The 21069-nt window shown below is 42.3% G+C and overlaps 1 long non-coding RNA gene, 1 other non-coding gene and 2 pseudogenes across 4 annotated transcripts; all 4 read right to left on the bottom strand.

The window, feature by feature from the left end:
• Positions 1 to 348: 348 nt before the first annotated feature.
• LOC127910823 (nucleolar protein 58-like) lies at positions 349 to 20691 on the bottom strand (annotated as a pseudogene).
• On the bottom strand, positions 11597 to 13701 carry LOC127910807 (uncharacterized). Of its 3 annotated transcripts, XR_008076266.1 has the most exons (5): positions 13065 to 13701; positions 12778 to 13004; positions 12601 to 12717; positions 12257 to 12366; positions 11597 to 11760 (listed from the first exon to the last, which is right to left on the bottom strand). It is a non-coding gene; the product is annotated as an uncharacterized LOC127910807 (long non-coding RNA). The 3 variants fall into 3 exon arrangements; XR_008076265.1 differs by lacking the exon at positions 12257 to 12366; XR_008076267.1 differs by lacking the exons at positions 12257 to 12366; positions 12601 to 12717 and having other exon boundaries at positions 12888 to 13004.
• Positions 14102 to 14181, bottom strand: LOC127910839 (small nucleolar RNA SNORD11B). The gene has a single exon (XR_008076304.1). It is a non-coding gene; the product is annotated as a small nucleolar RNA SNORD11B (small nucleolar RNA).
• On the bottom strand, positions 20157 to 20331 carry LOC118381689 (uncharacterized; annotated as a pseudogene).
• Positions 20692 to 21069: the final 378 nt, after the last annotated feature.

The following is a 21069-nucleotide window of genomic DNA, read 5'->3' as shown; positions in this document are numbered from 1 at the left end:
CGGTACTGAGTCAGTGTGGAGTCTATATACAGGGGGCACCGGTACTGAGTCAGTGTGGAGTCTATATACAGGGGGTACAGGTACTGAGTCAGTGTGCGGGGTACAGGTTAGTTGCGGTAATTTGCACATGTAGGAAGGGGTGAAGTGACTAAATTATGTTAGTTTTGTATTTTGAATAAATGTAAACACATTTCTAAACTTGTTTAGCTTTGTCATTGGGGGGGTATCGTGTGTAAATTGATGGGAAAAAACTATTGAATCATGTTAGAATAAGGCTGTAACGTAACAAAAGGTGGACAAAGTCAAGGGGTCTGAATCCACCATAGCTGGAATGAAAGGAAATACCGCTGACTGAGAAAATGGATTTAATCACTTATGGACAAACACAGCAGATAAAACCCATCTTTAAAAAAGGCACATCGTTAAACCAGTGGAGGAAGGAAGTGTTTTAACATGGACATTGATATTGTAGACAGTCTATTGGGTCTTTAGTTGATTAGTAATAATAAGGTTACAGTAAACTAAAGGTTCATCTGAAACTCAAATCCACAGGAGGATTTATACACCATCATCAAGTCTCATAACAGATGAGCTGCTGGTCATTCTGAAATAACCTCCGTCTCCAGTTCTCTAGTCTTTAAACGGTCAGATACACGAGTCAGTCTGGCCCTGGTAGATACAACGACAACTAAAAGTTCTAATATAATACAGTTTCTCCCCAACCAGATTAATCTCCCTCTTCCTCCTTGACCTTTTTCTTCTTTTTCTTCTTCTTTGACGACTGTAAATCACAAGAAATAACAAATTAGTATGTTCGTTCAGGCAGAACGGCTTAGATGAGCAGGAATGTATATATTCTGGAGGCATGTCCCCATCAGCTACGTACTTCCTCTGTGGGAGAGACGGTCGCCTCCTCTTCCTTTACGTCCATCGCCTCCTCCTCGGCTTTCTTAGACTTCTTTTTCTTCTTCTTGGGAGTTTCTTCTGCTGCCGTTGAAGCCTCTGGTTCTGAATGAAAACAGAAAGCACCGTGAGACAATAGCACTTAACAGACGGCTGAGAACCGGTCTCATGATATGGATTGTGTTATATAACAGGATGGATGGTGTGTTATATAACAGGATGGATGGTGTATTATGGGTTGTGTTATTAACAGGATGGATTACAGTCATGTGTTATGAACAGGATGGACATATTATGGGTTGTGGTATATAACAGGATGGATGGTATATTACTACCCTTGCGTTATAGAACAGGATGGATGTGTATTATATAACAGGATGGATGGTGTATTATAGAAACAGGATGGATGGTGTATTATGGGTTGTGTTATAGAACAGGATGGATGGTGTATTATGGGTTGTGTTATATAACAGGATGGATGGTGTATTATGGTTTATAACAGGATGGATGGGATGGGTGTTATATAACAGGATGGATGGTGTATGGGTTGTGTTATATAACAGGATGGATGGTGTATTATGGGTTGTGTTATATAACAGGATGGATGGTGTATTATGGGTTGTGTTATATAACAGGATGGATGGTGTATTATGGGTTGTGTTATATAACAGGATGGATGGTGTATTATATAACAGGATGGATGGTGTATTATATAACAGGATGGATGGTGTATTATGGGTTGTGTTATATAACAGGATGGATGGTGTATTATGGGTTGTGTTATATAACAGGATGGATGGTGTATTATGGGTTGTGTTATATAACAGGATGGATGGTGTATTATGGGTTGTGTTATATAACAGGATGGATGGTGTATTATGGGTTGTGTTATATAACAGGATGGATGGTGTATTATGGGTTGTGTTATATAACAGGATGGATGGTGTATTATGGGTTGTGTTATATAACAGGATGGATGGTGTATTATGGGTTGTGTTATATAACAGGATGGATGGTGTATTATGGGTTGTGTTATATAACAGGATGGATGGTGTATTATGGGTTGTGTTATATAACAGGATGGATGGTGTATTATGGGTTGTGTTATATAACAGGATGGATGGTGTATTATGGGTTGTGTTATATAACAGGATGGATGGTGTATTATGGGTTGTGTTATATAACAGGATGGATGGTGTATTATGGGTTGTGTTATATAACAGGATGGATGGTGTATTATGGGTTGTGTTATATAACAGGATGGATGGTGTATTATGGGTTGTGTTATAGAACAGGATGGATGGTGTAAATAATAGGATGGAATAATAATAATTGTGTTATTAACAGGATGGATGGTGTATTATGGGTTTTTATATAACAGGATGGATGGTTGACTATAGAACAGATGTATTATGGGTGTGTTATATAACAGGATGGATGGTGGTAACAGGATGGAAATGTATTATACCCACTATGGTGTATTATATAGAACAGGATGGATGCTCTACCATGGGTTGTGTTACTGAGCCACAGATTATATAACAGGATGGATGGTGTATTTATGGGTTGTGTTATATAACAGGATGGATGGTGTATTATGGGTTATATAACAGGATGGATGTGTTATATAACAGGATGGATGGTGTATTATGGGTTGTGTTATATAACAGGATGGATGGTGTATTATGGGTTGTGTTATATAACAGGATGGATGGTGTATTATGGGTTGTGTTATATAACAGGATGGATGGTGTATTATGGGTTGTGTTATAGAACAGGATGGATGGTGTATTATGGGTTGTGTTATAGAACAGGATGGATGGTGTATTATGGGTTGTGTTATATAACAGGATGGATGGTGTATTATGGGTTGTGTTATATAACAGGATGGATGGTGTATTATGGGTTGTGTTATATAACAGGATGGATGGTGTATTATGGGTTGTGTTATATAACAGGATGGATGGTGTTATATAACAGGATGGATGGTGTATTATGGGTTGTGTTATATAACAGGATGGATGGTGTATTATGGGTTGTGTTATATAACAGGATGGATGGTGTATTATGGGTGTGTTATATAACAGGATGGATGGTGTATTATGGGTTGTGTTATATAACAGGATGGATGGTGTATTATGGGTTGTGTTATATAACAGGATGGATGGTGATGGTGTGTTATATAACATGGATGGTGATGTTGTGTTATATAACAGGATGGATGGTGTATTATGGGTTGTGTTATATAACTGGATGGATGGTGTATTATGGGTTGTTATATAACAGGATGGATGGTGTATTATGGGTTGTTATATAACAGGATGGATGGTGTATTATGGGTTGTGTTATATAACAGGATGGATGGTGTATTATGGTATCGTGTTATATAACAGGATGGATGGTGTATTATGGGTTGTGTTATAGAACAGGATGGATGGTGTATTATGGGTTGTGTTATATAACAGGATGGATGGTGTATTATGGGTTGTGTTATAGAACAGGATGGATGGTGTATTATGGGTTGTGTTATAGAACAGGATGGATGGTGTATTATGGGTTGTGTTATAGAACAGGATGGATGGTGTATTATGGGTTGTGTTATATAACAGGATGGATGGTGTATTATGGTATCATGTTATGGGTTGTGTTATATAACAGGATGGATGGTGTATTATGGGTTGTGTTATATAACAGGATGGATGGTGTATTATGGGTTGTGTTATATAACAGGATGGATGGTGTATTATGGGTTGTGTTATATAACAGGATGATGGTGTATTATGGGTTGTGTTATATAACAGGATGGATGGTGTATTATGGGTTGTGTTATATAACAGGATGGATGGTGTATTATGGTTGTGTTATATAACAGGATGGATGGTGTATTATGGTTGTGTTATAGAACAGGATGGATGGTGTATTATGGGTTGTGTTATAGAACAGGATGGATGGTGTATTATGGGTTGTGTTATATAACAGGATGGATGGTGTATTATGGGTTGTGTTATATAACAGGATGGATGGTGTATTATGGGTTGTGTTATATAACAGGATGGATGGTGTATTATGGGTTGTGTTATATAACAGGATGGATGGTGTATTATGGGTTGTGTTATATAACAGGATGGATGGTGTATTATGGTCTCATGTTATGGGTTGTGTTATATAACAGGATGGATGGTGTATTATGGGTTGTGTTATATAACAGGATGGATGGTGTATTATGGTCTCATGTTATGGGTTGTGTTATATAACAGGATGGATGGTGTATTATGGGTTGTGTTATATAACAGGATGGATGGTGTATTATGGTATCATGTTATGGGTTGTGTTATACAACAGGATTATGGCTAAGAGTTCATCAACTGACCTTCCACAGGTTCTTTCTTGGGTTTGTTGGTTTTGACTCACCGGTGTGGCCACCTCTTCCTCCTCCACCTCCTCAAACTTCCTCTTCTTGGAAACAGGGGGGAGGGTGGAGTCTCCGGAGGGGGTCGTACACCTTCACGTCACTACGGAGACATGACAGAACGTTAGTTAACAGCACAGTTGGTAATTAGCCGACGGTCGATTGATTAGTTTAAAGGCTGTTGGTCGACCAAGATGTTTTAGTCGAGCAGTAGCAAGTCAATTTATGGCACACGAGACACCTTTCTGATTCACGACCATCTCAGTGAATTGTTTGCGTTTGATTATTAGTGTATATCAATTCCCCATTACATACATCACCAGTACTACATTTACCCTTCATTCCTATCATTTACAATCTACAATGCTTGTTTGGTTATGGTAATTTCAGTTAATGCATTCAATATATTAGTCTTTCAGCATTCTCATTGTTGGAGTGGACACATTGTTTGCAGTGCACAACCTATGCTACACTTGTGAGAGAAACTGTTTCTAGCATTTCATTTACCAGTTAATTTAGTCCTTATTTTGTTTGGCAGCGCTCCTGTCAATGTTGAGTAAGAACGCAAACGCATAGAAGTAGACCTATATGCTGCCTCGCCTGCGCGCGAATGTATGCTTACATTAGTATTTCTGATGGGCTTAACGCACCACTAATAATGACCTGTGGAGCTTCTCAAAGTAATAATAATAATAATAATAATAATATGCCATTTAGCAGACACTTTTATCCAAAGCGACTTACAGTCATGTGTGCATACATTCTACGTATGGGTGGTCCCGGGAATCGAACCCACTACCCTGGCGTTACAAGCGCCATGCTCTACCAACTGAGCTACAGAAGGATGCTTTGTCACCTCAAAACAGCAAGCAAACATACCGTTTTACCATCCATTGAGAATTACAAAAGTTCCTCAATGTATTTGAAAAATATTCCCAGCTCTCTCCTTTTTGACCACTCATGTCATGCTCGGATCCAATGGAAACGTCATAAAATAGGGCTACCTGATTACTTCCCATCTCTTGATCAAATAGCCTACAGCTGTCTGTCCCGAGCTCACAGGCAGGGGAAACAAATGAGAGCATAGGGCCTCCCCCAGACCAAGTTGCGAGCATTGGGCCCCCCCCCCCAGACCAAGTTGATACATAGGGCCTCCCCCCAGACCAAGTTGATACATAGGGCCTCCCCCCAGACCAAGTTGATTTTAGGGCCTCCCCCAGACCAAGTTGATACATAGGGCCTCCCCCAGACCAAGTTTGCGTTTGACATAGGGCCCCCAGACCAAGTTCCCCATTAGCATAGATCCCCAGACCACATTGCGAGCATAGGGCCCCCAGACCAAGTTTAGCATAGGGCCCCCCAGACCAAGTTGGTTATGGTAGCATAGGGCCCCCCAGACCATAGATACATAGGGCCCCCCAGACCAAGTTGCGAGCATAGGGCCCCCCAGACCAAGTAGATATGGGCCTCCCCCAGACCAAGTTGATACATAGGGCCTCCCCCAGACCAAGTTGATACATAGGGCCCCCCCAGACCAAGTTGATACATAGGGCCCCCAGACCAAGTTGCGAGCATAGAGCCCCCCAGACCAAGTAGATACATAGGGCCTCCCCCAGACCAAGTAGATACATAGGGCCTCCCCCAGACCAAGTAGATACATAGGGCCTCCCCCAGACCAAGTAGATACATAGGGCCTCCCCCCCAAGTAGATACATAGGGCCATGCTCCCCCAAGTAGATACATAGGGCCTCCCCCCCAGACCAAGTAGATACATAGTTCAATGCAGACAGGCCATGTGTGATTCATATGATAATTTCAGGATATTTTATACCTGCAGGCCACAATGTTTTATTTGTTTGCTTTAGGACATTTTTACACATTTGCAATAGAAGTTACTTTTTAGGTTTGTATCACTTTCACTTAGATATCATTTTGATTAACCACATGAATGATTGAAAATACATTTTATTACCCAAAAAGGTGCATATGAAAGCGATAACTGCAGATCAGTAGAAATGACAGCCTAAGATAAAATCCACATGAAAGGTTGCAGACTCCTCGTGTTGCCCATTTACCACCACCTTCAGGAGAGTAATGCCAGAATCAGAGAAAGCCAGCAGGACCAGAGGATGGTCAGGTTAACATCTTGATCTCTGGCTCCCTCCAGTCATTTATGTATTATTTCATCTAACAGCTTAGCACATATGGGGTTCGGGAGCTTAGCGCATGTAGTTGATTTGACTCCAACAAACGATGTCCGTGAAAAAAGACACATTTTAAATTTAACCAGTCCTTGGTCGAAAGAACCGACAACTATCGGTTGTCAAGACCCTCTTTGGGTACAGCGAGCACCATCCCCCCAGTCTCCTAAAACCAGGCTGCTGTGGTCAGAGAGGTCGTAAATTCCAGGAGATTATCTCCTCATGGCCACAGTATATAGAGAGTGAGTTTTCATAGAGAGAACAAAGGAATTTCTTCCACCTCACAGAACTGGAGAACCGAACAACATTTATGTTCTGGAGAATGTATAAAAGATCAGTGAAGAATCCAGCTACGAACTGGTCCGTTGGGTAATATTTTGTGAAACTCATGGGAGACAATACGGCCACATTACCATAAATGTTTATACAACAGCTTCAGATATGAGGCTAATTGTTGTATAAGATGAAAGAGGATGATACTGTGAAATTGTGTAATGTGATTTTGGACTGTTTAATGAAGGAAACTCCAATTCCCTTTGGAGTTTAACTAAATCAGAGGACCGCCCATGAGCACAGTTATGGTCTGGTGTCCTGGGACAGGCCCTTTTCTGCTCTTCCGAATAAAACCTAGGTTTTCAATCACCAGACCAGCTCACCTCAATTACAAGATGGCTAAAGGTTGCAGACCAGCTTACCACAAGAGGGCCCAGGTTTGAGTAGAGACCATAAACCTAAGGTTTGAGTAGATGGCTGAATCTTTTAACCATACCACGTGGTTAAACTCTTAAGACTATCGATACCGACAGAATAGAACAAGTCTTTGATATTAATTACTAGTCTGCAGGTAGGAATTCGGATCATTGAACGCGAAAACCAACAGCCAAAATATCTATCCTATAACGACATGAATGAATGTCACTGAACCAGCCATTCTAACCACGACAGAGAGCGGACAAACTCTCCAACAGAAACAAACGTTTCAACAGAGATACCGACGACACACGGAGCGTAAATATATATTGATTGCAATTGTTCCCGAATGAGTGAGCGTTCATATGCGAAGGATTAGCATTTCAATTGTTATAATTATCACTGTCTAACAAGCTGCCATTAGGGCACATCCTTTCTTTGTAAATATACTGCTCAAAAAAATAAAGGGAACACTAAAATAACACATCCTAGATCTGAATGAATTAAATATTCTTATTAAAATACTTTTCTTTACATTGTTGAATGTGCTGACAACAAAAATCACACAAATTATCAATGGAAATCAAATTTGTCAAACCATGGAAGTCTGTGTTTTAACTTTAATGTGTTGGAGTCAATGTTTAAGTTTATTCTTTGAGCTGTGGCTAGAGATATTTCTTTGGATTTATTTGCATATGTAATTGTATTGGGTTGTGTTGAATTGCGCTTTTTGACTGCAAGTCCCAGAATGCCTTGCGAGAGGAATGAGTGATAACGCGCCAATTATGTGCAGGTGCGAGTGATTGTGGCTGACTTTCCGACAGCATCTTACCTGCATTGCTCTGTACCAAAACAATTGTTGTTAAATGTAACGTAAACAAGTATTCTTACTAAAAGAAGCTTTCGTATCAAACCCGACGTCCCGAGTCATTACTTTGAAGTTAGTTAATCTAAAAGTCTGGATTTGGAGTCCCACTCAAAATTAAAGTGGAAAACTACTTAGCCCACTAGGGCACATGCCCTGTATTGTATCATTTCTTTGTAAATATATCTATTTTGTTTGTTTGTGTGATGCATTTCTGTGAATTACTTAGTAAATAAATTATTTTAAGACAATTGATGTATGGATGACTCAGTGAAGACTGGGTTCGTGCAGATAACCAACTATTTACAATTTAATAATTCATTAATCAGAATGATCAGATATTTTCCTTAGTGCCCTGACTTCCTTAAGTAATTACAGTTACATGATTAATCAGTTTAATCACATAACAAACGGTGACGAGGCGCGACAGACGGCGACGTTACCAGAGAGACGCGACAGACGGTTAGTTACCAGAGAGACGCGACAGACGGTTAGTTACCAGAGAGACGCGACAGTCGGTTAGTTACCAGAGAGGCGCGACAGACGGTCAGTTACCAGAGACGACAGATGGTTAGTTACCAGAGAGACGCGACAGACGGCGACGTTACCAGAGAGGCGCGACAGACGGCGACGTTACCAGAGAGGCGCGACAGACGGTCAGTTACCAGAGACGACAGATGGTTAGTTACCAGAGAGACGCGACAGACGGCGACGTTACCAGAGAGGCGCGACAGACGGCGACGTTACCAGAGAGGCGCGACAGATGGTCAGTTACCAGAGGCGACAGATGGTCAGTTACCAGAGACGACAGATGGTCAGTTACCAGAGAGACGACAGATGGTCAGTTACCAGAGAGACGACAGATGGTCAGTTACCAGAGAGACGACAGATGGTCAGTTACCAGAGAGACGACAGATGGTCAGTTACCAGAGAGACGACAGATGGTCAGTTACCAGAGAGACGACAGATGGTCAGTTACCAGAGAGACGACAGATGGTCAGTTACCAGAGAGACGACAGATGGTCAGTTACCAGAGAGACGACAGATGGTCAGTTACCAGAGAGACGACAGATGGTCAGTTACCAGAGAGACGACAGATGGTCAGTTACCAGAGAGACGACAGATGGTCAGTTACCAGAGAGACGACAGATGGTCAGTTACCAGAGAGACGACAGATGGTCAGTTACCAGAGAGACGACAGATGGTCGGTTACCAGAGAGACGACAGATGGTCGGTTACCAGAGAGACGACAGATGGTCGGTTACCAGAGAGACGACAGATGGTCGGTTACCAGAGAGACGACAGATGGTCGGTTACCAGAGAGATGACAGATTTTTGGTTACCAGAGAGACGCGACAGATGGTCAGTTACCAGAGAGACGACAGATGGTCAGTTACCAGAGAGACGACAGATGGTCAGTTACCAGAGAGACGACAGATGGTTGGTTACCAGAGAGATGACAGATTTTTGGTTACCAGAGAGACGCGACAGAAGGTTAGTTACCAGAGAGACGCGACAGAAGGTTAGTTACCAGAGAGACGCGACAGAAGGATTTTTGGTCAGTTACAGGTTAGTTACCAGAGAGACGCGACAGATGGTTAGTTACCAGAGAGACGTGACAGATGGTTAGTTACCAGAGAGACGTGACAGATGGTTAGTTACCAGAGACGCGACAGATGGTTAGTTACCAGAGACGCGACAGATGGTTAGTTACCAGAGAGACGCGACAGAAGGTTAGTTACCAGAGAGATGCGACAGATGGTTAGTTACCAGAGAGACGCGACAGATGGTTAGTTACCAGAGACGACAGATGGTTGGTTACCAGAGAGACGCAACAGTCGGTCAGTTACCAGAGAGACGCGACAGAAGGTTAGTTACCAGAGAGACGCGACAGAAGGTTAGTTACCCAATACAGTAGTCTCCAGGGTTAACTCACCTCTTGTGTTGGTATTTGTCAGACTTCACCATGGCTTTGCCTGTTCCACTGATTCTTCTGATTTGAAGGGATAAACCAGGGTCAGCACAATATTAGGGGACCGGTAGAGTAGGAGATGAGTAGGGGACTAGCAGAATAGCACTGTTTAACTTCACTAGGGTAGGGGGCAACATTCGGGAATTTTGGATTAAAGGCGTGCCCAAACTAAACTGCCTGCTACTCATTCCCAGAAGTTAGGATATGCATAGATTTGGATAGAAAACCCTCAAAAGTTTCCAAAGTGGTTCAAATAATGTCTGAGTATAGCAGAACTGATTTGGCAGGCGAAAACCTGAGAAAAATCCATCCTGGAAGTAGATTTTTGGTTGTATAGTTCTCTATACAATGCCATTACAGTATCCGTTGACTTATGACTGTTGCTATGCAGTCCCTATGCCTTCCACGAGATGTCAGCAGTATTTAGAAATGGTTTCAGGTTTGTTATTCTGAAAAATGCAGGAGTAAGAGCAGCCTGAATGACTGGACCCTACAGTGTCAGAGCTTTTTCATGCTCAATCCCGAGAGCAGGAGTAAGAGCAGTCTGAATGACTGGACCCTACAGTGTCAGAGATTTTTAATGCTCAATCCCGAGAGCCTTTCTGCTTTACCTTTTATATTGACAACGTTATTGTCCGGTTGAAATATTATCGATTTAGGCTAAAAACAAACTGAGGATTGAATATAAAACATTGTTTGACATGTTTCTATGAACTTGACGGATACAATTGGGATATTTTGTCTGCCTGTTGTAACTGTTTGAGCCGTGGATTACTGAAGAAAACAAAAACTGAGGTTTTTGGATATAGAGACTATCGAACAAAAGGAACATTTATTGAATAAATTAAAGTCTTTGATTATCTTCACATGGTTTCACTAAGGTAAGGGATTCATTTTCTCTCCATTTCTGACTTGTGTAACTCTGCTTAGCTGGTGACTGTTTTGTAATGATTTGTCTGCTGGGCGATGTTCTCAAATAATCACATTGGTATGCTTTCGCCGTAAAGACTTTTTGAAATCTGACAGTGGTTGGATTCACAAGAAGTTCATATTTAAAACTATGTATAACACTTGTATGTTTTCAGATTTTTAAAATAATGAGTATTTCTGTTTTTGAATTTGGCGCTCTGCAATTTCCCTGGATGTTGGCCAGGTGGGACGCTAGCGTCCAACGTACACCAGTGAGGTTATTAATGCAAGCTCAGATGAGGTAGTGACTGAAAAGCATCAGGTAGTTTCAGGACTGTTGACATTAGTCATCATCACTGATTGGCATCTCATGTGGGCTGGTTGTTTTGGGCCTCTAGAAGTAAGGGGCAGAGAGAGAGCTACTTACTCCCTTCTCCTCTAGGTGGCGTAGTCTGGCCTCCAGCATTCCTGGCACGGAACTCTCACACGTTTGTGTCCTCTCCCAGGGCATCGTAGCGGATCGCCAGAGATGCTTTGGCTGCCAGCATCCTGGAGATCTGAGAGGAGAGAAAGAAGCTTGACTAGAACATGACAGCAGTACTGTAGTGTGGAGAGACATTCTGATTAGAACTAGATTACACCTGGAACACGACAGCAGTACTGTGGAGTGGAGAGACATTCAGATTAGAACTAGATCACACCTGGAACATGACAGCAGTACTGTGGAGAGACATTCAGATTAGAACTAGATCACACCTGGAACATGAAAGCAGTACTGTGGAGAGACATTCAGATTAGAACTAGATCACACCTGGAACATGACAGCAGTACAGTGGAGAGACATTCTGATTAGAAAACAAGTCACACCTGGACATTCTGATTAGAACTAGATCACACCTGGAACATGACAACAGTACTGTAGTGTGGAGAGACATTCTGATTAGAACTAGATCACACCTGGAACATGACAACAGTACTGTAGAGTGGAGAGACATTCTGATTAGAACTAGATCACACCTGGAACACGACAACAGTACTGTAGTGTGGAGAGACATTCTGATTAGAACTAGATCACACCTGGAACACGACAACAGTACTGTAGTGTGGAGAGACATTCTGATTAGAACTAGATCACACCTGGAACATGACAACAGTACTGTAGAGTGGAGAGACATTCTGATTAGAACTAGATCACACCTGGAACACGACAGCAGTACTGTGGAGAGACATTCAGATTAGAACTAGATAATAATAATAATAATAATAATATATGCCATTTGGCAGACGCTTTTATCCAAAGCTCACACCTGGAACATGACAGCAGTACTGTGGAGAGACATTCAGATTAGAACTAGATCACACCTGGAACATGAAAGCAGTACTGTGGAGAGACATTCAGATTAGAACTAGATCACACCTGGAACATAACAGTACTATAGTGTGGAGAGACATTCTGATTAGAACAAGATCACACCTGGAACACGACAACAGTACTGTAGAGTGGAGAGACATTCTGATTAGAACTAGATCACACCTGGAACATAACAGTACTATAGTGTGGAGAGACATTCAGATTAGAACAAGATCACACCTGGAACACGACAACAGTACTGTAGTGTGGAGAGACATTCAGATTAGAACTAGATCACACCTGGAACATAACAGTACTATAGTGTGGAGAGACATTCTGATTAGAACTAGATCACACCTGGAACATGACAACAGTACTGTAGAGTGGAGAGACATTCTGATTAGAACTAGATCACACCTGGAACGCGACAGCAGTACTACAGTGTGGAGAGACATTCTGATTAGAACTAGATCACACCTGGAACATGACAGCAGTACTGTGGAGAGACATTCAGATTAGAACTAGATCACACCTGGAAAATGAAAGCAGTACTGTGGAGAGACATTCAGATTAGAACTAGATCACACCTGGAACATAACAGTACTATAGTGTGGAGAGACATTCTGATTAGAACTAGATCACACCTGGAACATGACAGCAGTACTGTAGAGTGGAGAGACATTCTGATTAGAACTAGATCACACCTGGAACATGACAACAGTACTGTGGAGTGGAGAGACATTCAGATTAGAACTAGATCACACCTGGAACATGACAACAGTACTGTAGTGTGGAGAGACATTCTGATTAGAACTAGATCACACCTGGAACATGACAGCAGTACTGTAGTGTGGAGAGACATTCTGATTAGAACTAGATCACACCTGGAACATGACAGCAGTACTGTAGAGTGGAGAGACATTCTGATTAGAACTAGATCACACCTGGAACGCGACAGCAGTACTGTAGTGTGGAGAGACATTCTGATTAGAACTAGATCACACCTGGAACATGACAGCAGTACTGTAGTGTGGAGAGACATTCTGATTAGAACTAGATCACACCTGGAACATGACAGCAGTACTGTAGTGTGGAGAGACATTCTGATTAGAACTAGATCACACCTGGAACATGACAGCAGTACTGTAGTGTGGAGAGACATTCTGATTAGAACTAGATCACACCTGGAACATGACAGCAGTACTGTAGTGTGGAGAGACATTCTGATTAGAACTAGATCACACCTGGAACATGACAGCAGTACTGTAGAGTGGAGAGACATTCTGATTAGAACTAGATCACACCTGGAACATGACAGCAGTACTGTAGTGTGGAGAGACATTCTGATTAGAACTAGATCACACCTGGAACATGACAGCAGTACTATAGTGTGGAGAGACATTCTGATTAGAACTAGATCACACCTGGAACACGACAGCAGTACTGTAGAGTGGAGACATTCTGATTAGAACTAGATCACACCTGGAACATGACAGCAGTACTGTAGTGTGGAGAGACATTCTACTTCTAGTGATGGCTGGAACAAAAGCCTCACCTTGCCCTTGTTCTTGGCCGAGGTCTGTCCCACCAGAGAGGCGTGGTAGATGAGACCATATTTGGGCGTGTCTCTGCACGTCTTCAGGGCTCTGAACAGGGCCTTCTCTGCTCCCAGGATCTGGACTGTGGAGGCCGGGTGCTTGGCCAGGTTCAACAGGGACCCTGTCAGAGAGAACCAGAGCATTTAGGAGCAGTTTGGGCGTTTCCAGCTGCCTATTACAAGTGTCTAGGTAAAAGGTTTTAATTCAAGCTCAGATGAGGTAGTGACTGAAAAGCATCAGGTATCAGGATTGTGACATATAGTCATATTAATCACCGCTTGTTTTGTGTTGTGAATGATTCCTGCTGTGTGATTGGCCGTTAGATCATGACTCACCAGCGTGCGAGATGAGCCGTGTTCCCCTACCAGTTCCCCTACCATGACAGTCAGGTTGGGAGCGATAGCCATCATCCTGTTCTTCAGATAGTCGTACAGTTCGGTGCGGTACTCTGTAATCTCTATCACCTGGTCACACAGGTGCATGATGTTGCCGATGTCCTCCTCGGACACCTCCGTTCCCATGGAGATCTCTGCAGCCAGTTTGACCTCTGCCTCCACCTCCTCGGGGAGATGCTCAGACAGGTCGGTGGTTGCCACGTTGGTACGAGCGCCTATCTTCCGGACACTCTTGCAGTAGGCCAGGTTGTCAGTGATGATCTTCCCCACCTCAGGGAAGTGCCAGCCGTACCACTCCCTACAGCGCATGATGTAGTTGTTGAGCTCCTTGTCCAGGTCATCCAGCAGAGCTGCACAGATCAAAACACTAATTACACCTGTTACTGAGCTACAGCCCATAATACTAGTCACACCTGTCTACAGCCCATAATACTAGTCACACCTGTCTACAGCCCATAATACTAGTCACACCTGTCTACAGCCCATAATACTAGTCACACCTGTCTACAGCCCATAATACTAGTCACACCTGTCTACAGCCCATAATACTAGTCACACCTGTCTACAGCCCATAATACTAGTCACACCTGTCTACAGCCCATAATACTAGTCACACCTGTCTACAGCCCATAATACTAGTCACACCTGTCTACAGCCCATAATACTAGTCACACCTGTCTACAGCCCATAATACTAGTCACACCTGTCTACAGCCCATAATACTAGTCACACCTGTCTACAGCCCATAATACTAGTCACACCTGTCTACAGCCCATAATACTAGTCACACCTGTCTACAGCCCATAATACTAGTCACACCTGCCTACAGCCCATAATACTAGTCACACCTGCCTACAGCCCATAATACTAGTCACCTGTCTACAGATAATCAAGTGTTTTATGCGTTTCCTTTGTCTGTATAACAGTATCCTTGTTTTATGTTGTCCCTTTACATGGACAGAGTAAGACAGGGATGAGCAACAGGCTTCCACTGGCCCACCTCCTGTAGGCCCGCGGACCCACATCCCTGTACTGGGGAGAGAACTCATCTCATTGGCCTGTCAGCGTTTTGTTGTGTAATTGATAAGTTAACCCGCTCGACTAATTTACCAATCACAGTAGTCGAATTACCGACCAGGGCCCATTGATCAGTCATCTTAAAAACTGCACTAATGTGCCTACAGTCTATAGTAGAATTGTAGGAAATGAACGCTAAAAGTTAAATTCTCTTCACTGTCACGTGAGGGGGCCGCTAAAATGTTTTGCTTGCAAGGTGGGGGGTAATGATGTGAGATGTGTTGCGGCCCCTCGTGAGGTTTTTGTGGCCCCCACCCCCATCAAAGATGCCCATCCCTGGTCTAAGAGGAGGTACTTACAGATAGCTTGAACGATCATGGTATCCACTTTGTCAGGGCTGAACTTCAGCTTGTAGCGGGACAGACTGAGGAAACAGAAACAGGTCAGGATCTGCCATAGCAGCCTTTCAGGTCTTCTATGAATACGACAGAGGGAGGTGCTGCCTCAGGGGTAGTGACGAATGCTGAGGAAATCCACACCAGGTTTCAGACAGCATGATATAATCATCGGCAACACACACTACATATTGATGTGAGTAAATTATAAAGTGTTTGTAATGTCTTTTGTTATAAGACTAGTTGGCGTCATTTAATGGGATCCTAATAAATCCAAAACACCAAGCGTTGTCTGTGTTCCACCCTACCTGTGAGCCAGTCCCAGAGACATGGCGCTGATCTCCCAGGGGGCAGCCCAGTGATCATGGACTCCATCTGTGTCCTGATGGTCTACCACGTTGCAGCCGAGCCGTTGTTGCTCCTAGACGTTTCCACTTCACAATAAAAGGGGCAACTCTAGTAAGGCAGAAACGTGGTAGACAGACTTGTTGGAATGGTGGCATCCTATGACGGTGCCACATTGGAAGTGACTGAGCTCTTCAGTAAGGCCATTCTATTGCCAATATAAAAAATATATATATTTCACTTCTATTAAACCAGGTAGGCCAGTTGAGAACAAGTTCTCATTTGCAACTGTGACCTGGCCAAGATAAAGAATAGCAATTTGACACAACAGAGTTACACATGGAATAAACAAAACAGTCAATAGAAAAAGTATATATACAGTGAGTGCAATGAGGTAAGATAAGGGAGTTACGGCAATAAATGGGCCATGGTGGCAAAGCAATTACAATATAGCGATTAAACACTGGAATGGTGGATGTGCAGAAGATGAATGTGCAATTAGAGATACTGGGGTGCAAAGGAGCAAGATAAATACAGTATGGGGATGAGGTAGGTAGCTGTTTACAGATGGGCTATGATCAGGTGCAGTGATCTGTGAGCTGCTCTGACGGCAATGTTTGTCTATGGAGATTGCATGGTTGTGTGCTCGATTTTATAAACCTGTCAGCAACGGATATGGCTAAAATAGCCGAATCCACTAATTTGACAGTGTGTCCACATACACTACATATACAAAGGACTGTTATAGTTCCAACATTTAGACACGGGACATTAGTAATATGTATTTATTCATAGACTCAACATTGTTAGGGGGTGAGTTCAACAACCAACTGCTGTCAGTGTTTGTTATGATGGTTAAGGTTAGCTGCGGTCTCAGTAACCGGAAGGTTGCAAGTTCAAACCCCCGAACTGACAAGGTACAAATCTGTCGTTCTGCCCCTGAACTGTTCCTAGGCCGTCATTGAAAATAAGAATTTGTTCTTAACCGACTTGTCTGGTTAAATAAAGGTAAAAATAAAAATAAAAAACTTAAAACGATACTCGTTTTCCATGCACATTTTCAAACTTCATAAATACTGCACCAAACAGCTTACGTAGATTTAAAATTGTAAAAATAAAAGGAAAAAAACATGCCATTTCTTGAGCCATCTTCAATTATTTCTGACTAGTTTGAGGAAGTGTATACTGGCTATGGCTTCTCAAGTTGGACAAACACTACTATTGCTGCTTAGTATGCAAACACACTGTTGGTTCACCTAGCTGAAGCATGCAGAAGCCTTGACTGACAGCCCGTGTGCACTAACTGGTAAACTATAGTGAGCAACAACAGGAGGTTAAAGTATTCTGTCTACCTGCCAAGGCCTCTGTTGTGTCCTGGAATTTCTCAAAGTGCTTCAACGTCACTCTGGAAGGAGAAATGGTGGCGACATGTTATTTGTCAACTCCAGAAACATGTTCCTTATGCTGATAATGTGTAATACTACTGTTCATTGACAACGTATTCCCCTCGAATCTAAACACTCCTCTCTCCAGACATGGGGACATAACTCACACTTTGTTGGCCTTCTCCTGGCCTTCTCCGGAGTTTCGAACTCCTTCCATAAACTGTCCACCTCTTGGAGCTTTGACTCATCGAGGACCTGAAACAAAAAAGGTTTAAAGTTCTATCAAGTACACGGGCATACCATACATTAATTGCATGAACTCAACTCGGTTTACATGTGTTGTCATTAAAACCCGTCAGTAATGTGTGACAAGAAAGCCAGCACGCGGTCCCTCCAAAGTACCACGCACCAGTTATGCTGACTTACATTTACATTTAAGTCATTTAGCAGACGCTCTTATCCAGAGCGACTTACAAATTGGTGCATTCACCTTATGACATCCAGTGGAATAGCCACTTTACAATAGTGCATCTAAATCTTTTAGGGGGGGGGGGGTGAGAAGGATTACTTATCCTATCCTAGGATAAGTAATGGAAGAGAAGCCTATTTGAAATGTTGGGTAAACATTGGCAACAAATAAATTATTTAACTTCGAAAATAGAACGGGTTCAAATAGTTGCATAATTACTAAAGCCAGGTCCAAGGTAGCAAAGTATCTGTATATCCAGCAGATCTAGGTAACTTGCCACATGCAACGTGGTTGCTTAACTGCAGCGTGTTGAATGAGAAGGCCTCGTTGCGGTAAAGGTTTGCATGCGAGAACTACCACGACGACCTAAATAGAGAAGCCATGTATACTATAAACAATGTTAAACAGGTCTTGACATTGAAATACTTTGTATTTTAATACAATATCTAGCTACTCCAGGAAAACAACGTATTTAGCTAGCTACACCGCGAACCCGGTTCAATGATTGAAAATTGTCATGCACCCATCTAAAATTATTAGAATTTAGAATATAACTTTAGCTAAATACTCACTGTAAATATTGCATAACCAGCAGCGGTTTCAAATAAAACAAGCATCTCTGACGCCTTTTCACCAAGTTTAAGCCCGAAACAAACTTATATCCTAGAAAGGCTTCGCTAGTCGCAGTTCCAACCGGAATGTGTTCCACGAGGTGATCTGTGTGCCTCACCCGGAAGTACGTCCTCTCTCTAACATCGCGAGAAGTGGCAGAGTGAACTATTTAGAGACAAACAAATCCGACGAGAACATTTTGGTCGCGAACCGCGTGCACGTATTTTGCAGTTGTTATCGCGCTTATGTTCCTAGAGCCAACAGTGCATGTTCCTTCCATACAGTAAAACCTTGCAGTACAAAACGATACACACAAATCACCCCAAAGTAAGACAGGAATTAATCAAATCAAATAAAACGTATATATAAAAGTTTACTGTCACACACCAGTTAGTTGTTTTACAGGGTCAGCTATAGTAAGTAGTACGGAGACCCATTTTTGCTTACAGTTGTTATTTTGATGAATGTATTTTCAATTTTGACGGTACAACATATTTTTTCTTCATGTTTTTATGTGTTTAAAAAACATTTTCGAAATGCATTTACTGTTTTGCAAAAGTTGTGTGTCTTGTGGACTCTGTTTTGAAAATCGACAACATTGTTCCAAAGAAATCCTTTTATGTGATTGAGAGAAACTAATACATACAGACAGTTGCTTGTGAGACATGTTGGATCCTGTATTTTACATTATAGCCATTACCATATATATGATTGAATATTATCTGCTGTTGGCTTGTGTGGATGTATGTATGTGTTATGCAACATAGCTGACTTGAAACAAAATACAGAGAAGCATGAAGGCAGGAACTGTTCAAATGAGTTGGGAGGGGGGCACATTCAGAGCGGGGTGTTGCGAGAACAAGCGGTCTTTTGTTAGATAACAGGAGCCAGGTGCGAGATAACGGTATGGAGCATGAGAGCCTGGATGTTCTTCACAAGCAAGTTACATCTATCAACAGAAGCGCCAAGAGGCGGGGACCCGCCTGAGCGCCTGCAATAGGCTGAGCAAGTTTAAACCACGCCCAGTCTCTACTGTGATAGGCCAACAGACGGGTTGGAACTGTCTATCACAGTATAAAGAATACTGTTTACATACATCCTGTCAGTTCTCTGTTCTGCCCTGCGTGGTATTACAGTGAGCCCGTATATACGAAAGTTGCATTTGCCATTTATTACTTAGCTAATAAAAAATACATAGTATAAAATCGGTGACTCATTGTTATATTTATCGTGATACCAGATTTGAATTTACGCAACTCTAACAGACATGTCCATGTTACCAGTACATTACTTTAGCACATTTCATAGTTTATTCTGTATAGTCTTCTACTGTATAGATTTCCAATCATAAAAAAAAAATGTTTAACTACTTTATTACTTAGCTATGTGTATATATTTTTGATCATGCACTGTTGAGGAAAGTTTGCAAGTAAGTATCCCGTGCACGTGACGAAAAATCTTTGATTGGAAGATGAACGCACCCCATTCCCAACAGCTATCGTAGTCAATAAAACGGTGACCGATTTGACCAGCACTATCGAGCCATCATTGATATTGAAATGAAGTTGCTCAATGTGAAAATACAATATAAACCAACGAAGCAACTCTGTTTCCTCTGTCTGATTTCTCTTTACAATGAAAGGGGGTGCACCGTTCCTGGAAGTACTGCAATACCAGGTCGATGCGTGGAGTGGACGGAGAAAGCCCCTATTCCATCTCCCTATTCCAAAAATCAATTTAATATATGGTCCCCAGATAGGGGACGTATCAGATATTAAACTGATAAGAACAGATTTTTTTTTCCGGAAAAGTTTTATTTACACAATTCCTTTAAAAACAGCTCATACATTTTTTACATCATTTATACACATAAAAACGTCAATAAAGGCATAAAACACAGCATTTGAAAGTTACATTTAAATTTGTTAAAAAGTACATGTTGTTAAAACCAATGAAAACAACCATGAATAAAAGTACTTTCCTTGTAAAAACATCAAATATGTAAAAGCCATTTAAAATGTGTACTAATGATCTAACAAGGGTCAAACATTTTTAAGACATGAAAAACATGTTAAAAAGTCACTTTGTTAAAAGTCTGTCTTCGGTCCCTTGTACAGGAACGGGGTGGGTCCTTATCTAACTCACCTCATCCTGCTCCTCTGAATAAATTACCATCCCTTCCGTCGGGGCCCAGAGGAGATCCCTCCCCTAGGCGCATCGCCCTAGGCGCTGCAGCGCTGTCAGGCCGTGGCCGCCGGGACCTAGGGTGTTGTGGGGGACCCTTCGCCTGGGGTCGAGGCCCTCTTCCTTCCGTACCATCCCAGTGCTTCCATGGCTACCATGGCCACTGCCTGGGGTGTGGTCTCTACGCTTTTCCCTACTAGCAGGTTGCGTGAGGACCACAGTTCTTCCTTCAGGCACGTGAGGGTGGGCCAGAACTTTGTGAAGGCCTTTGATGGAATAGACCTTCGGCCCACCCCATACAGCACGAGCTGAGGTGTTAGGTCCTCCCCTGCTGGCAGACACAGGGTGATCAGGAGGCCTGCTTCCTTC

Source organism: Oncorhynchus keta, chromosome 22, assembly GCF_023373465.1.
Source record: "Oncorhynchus keta strain PuntledgeMale-10-30-2019 chromosome 22, Oket_V2, whole genome shotgun sequence".
NCBI classification, from domain to species: domain Eukaryota; kingdom Metazoa; phylum Chordata; class Actinopteri; order Salmoniformes; family Salmonidae; genus Oncorhynchus; species Oncorhynchus keta.
The sequence above is the reverse complement of the archived record's forward strand: the minus strand, read 5'-3'. Positions and strand labels throughout refer to the sequence as shown.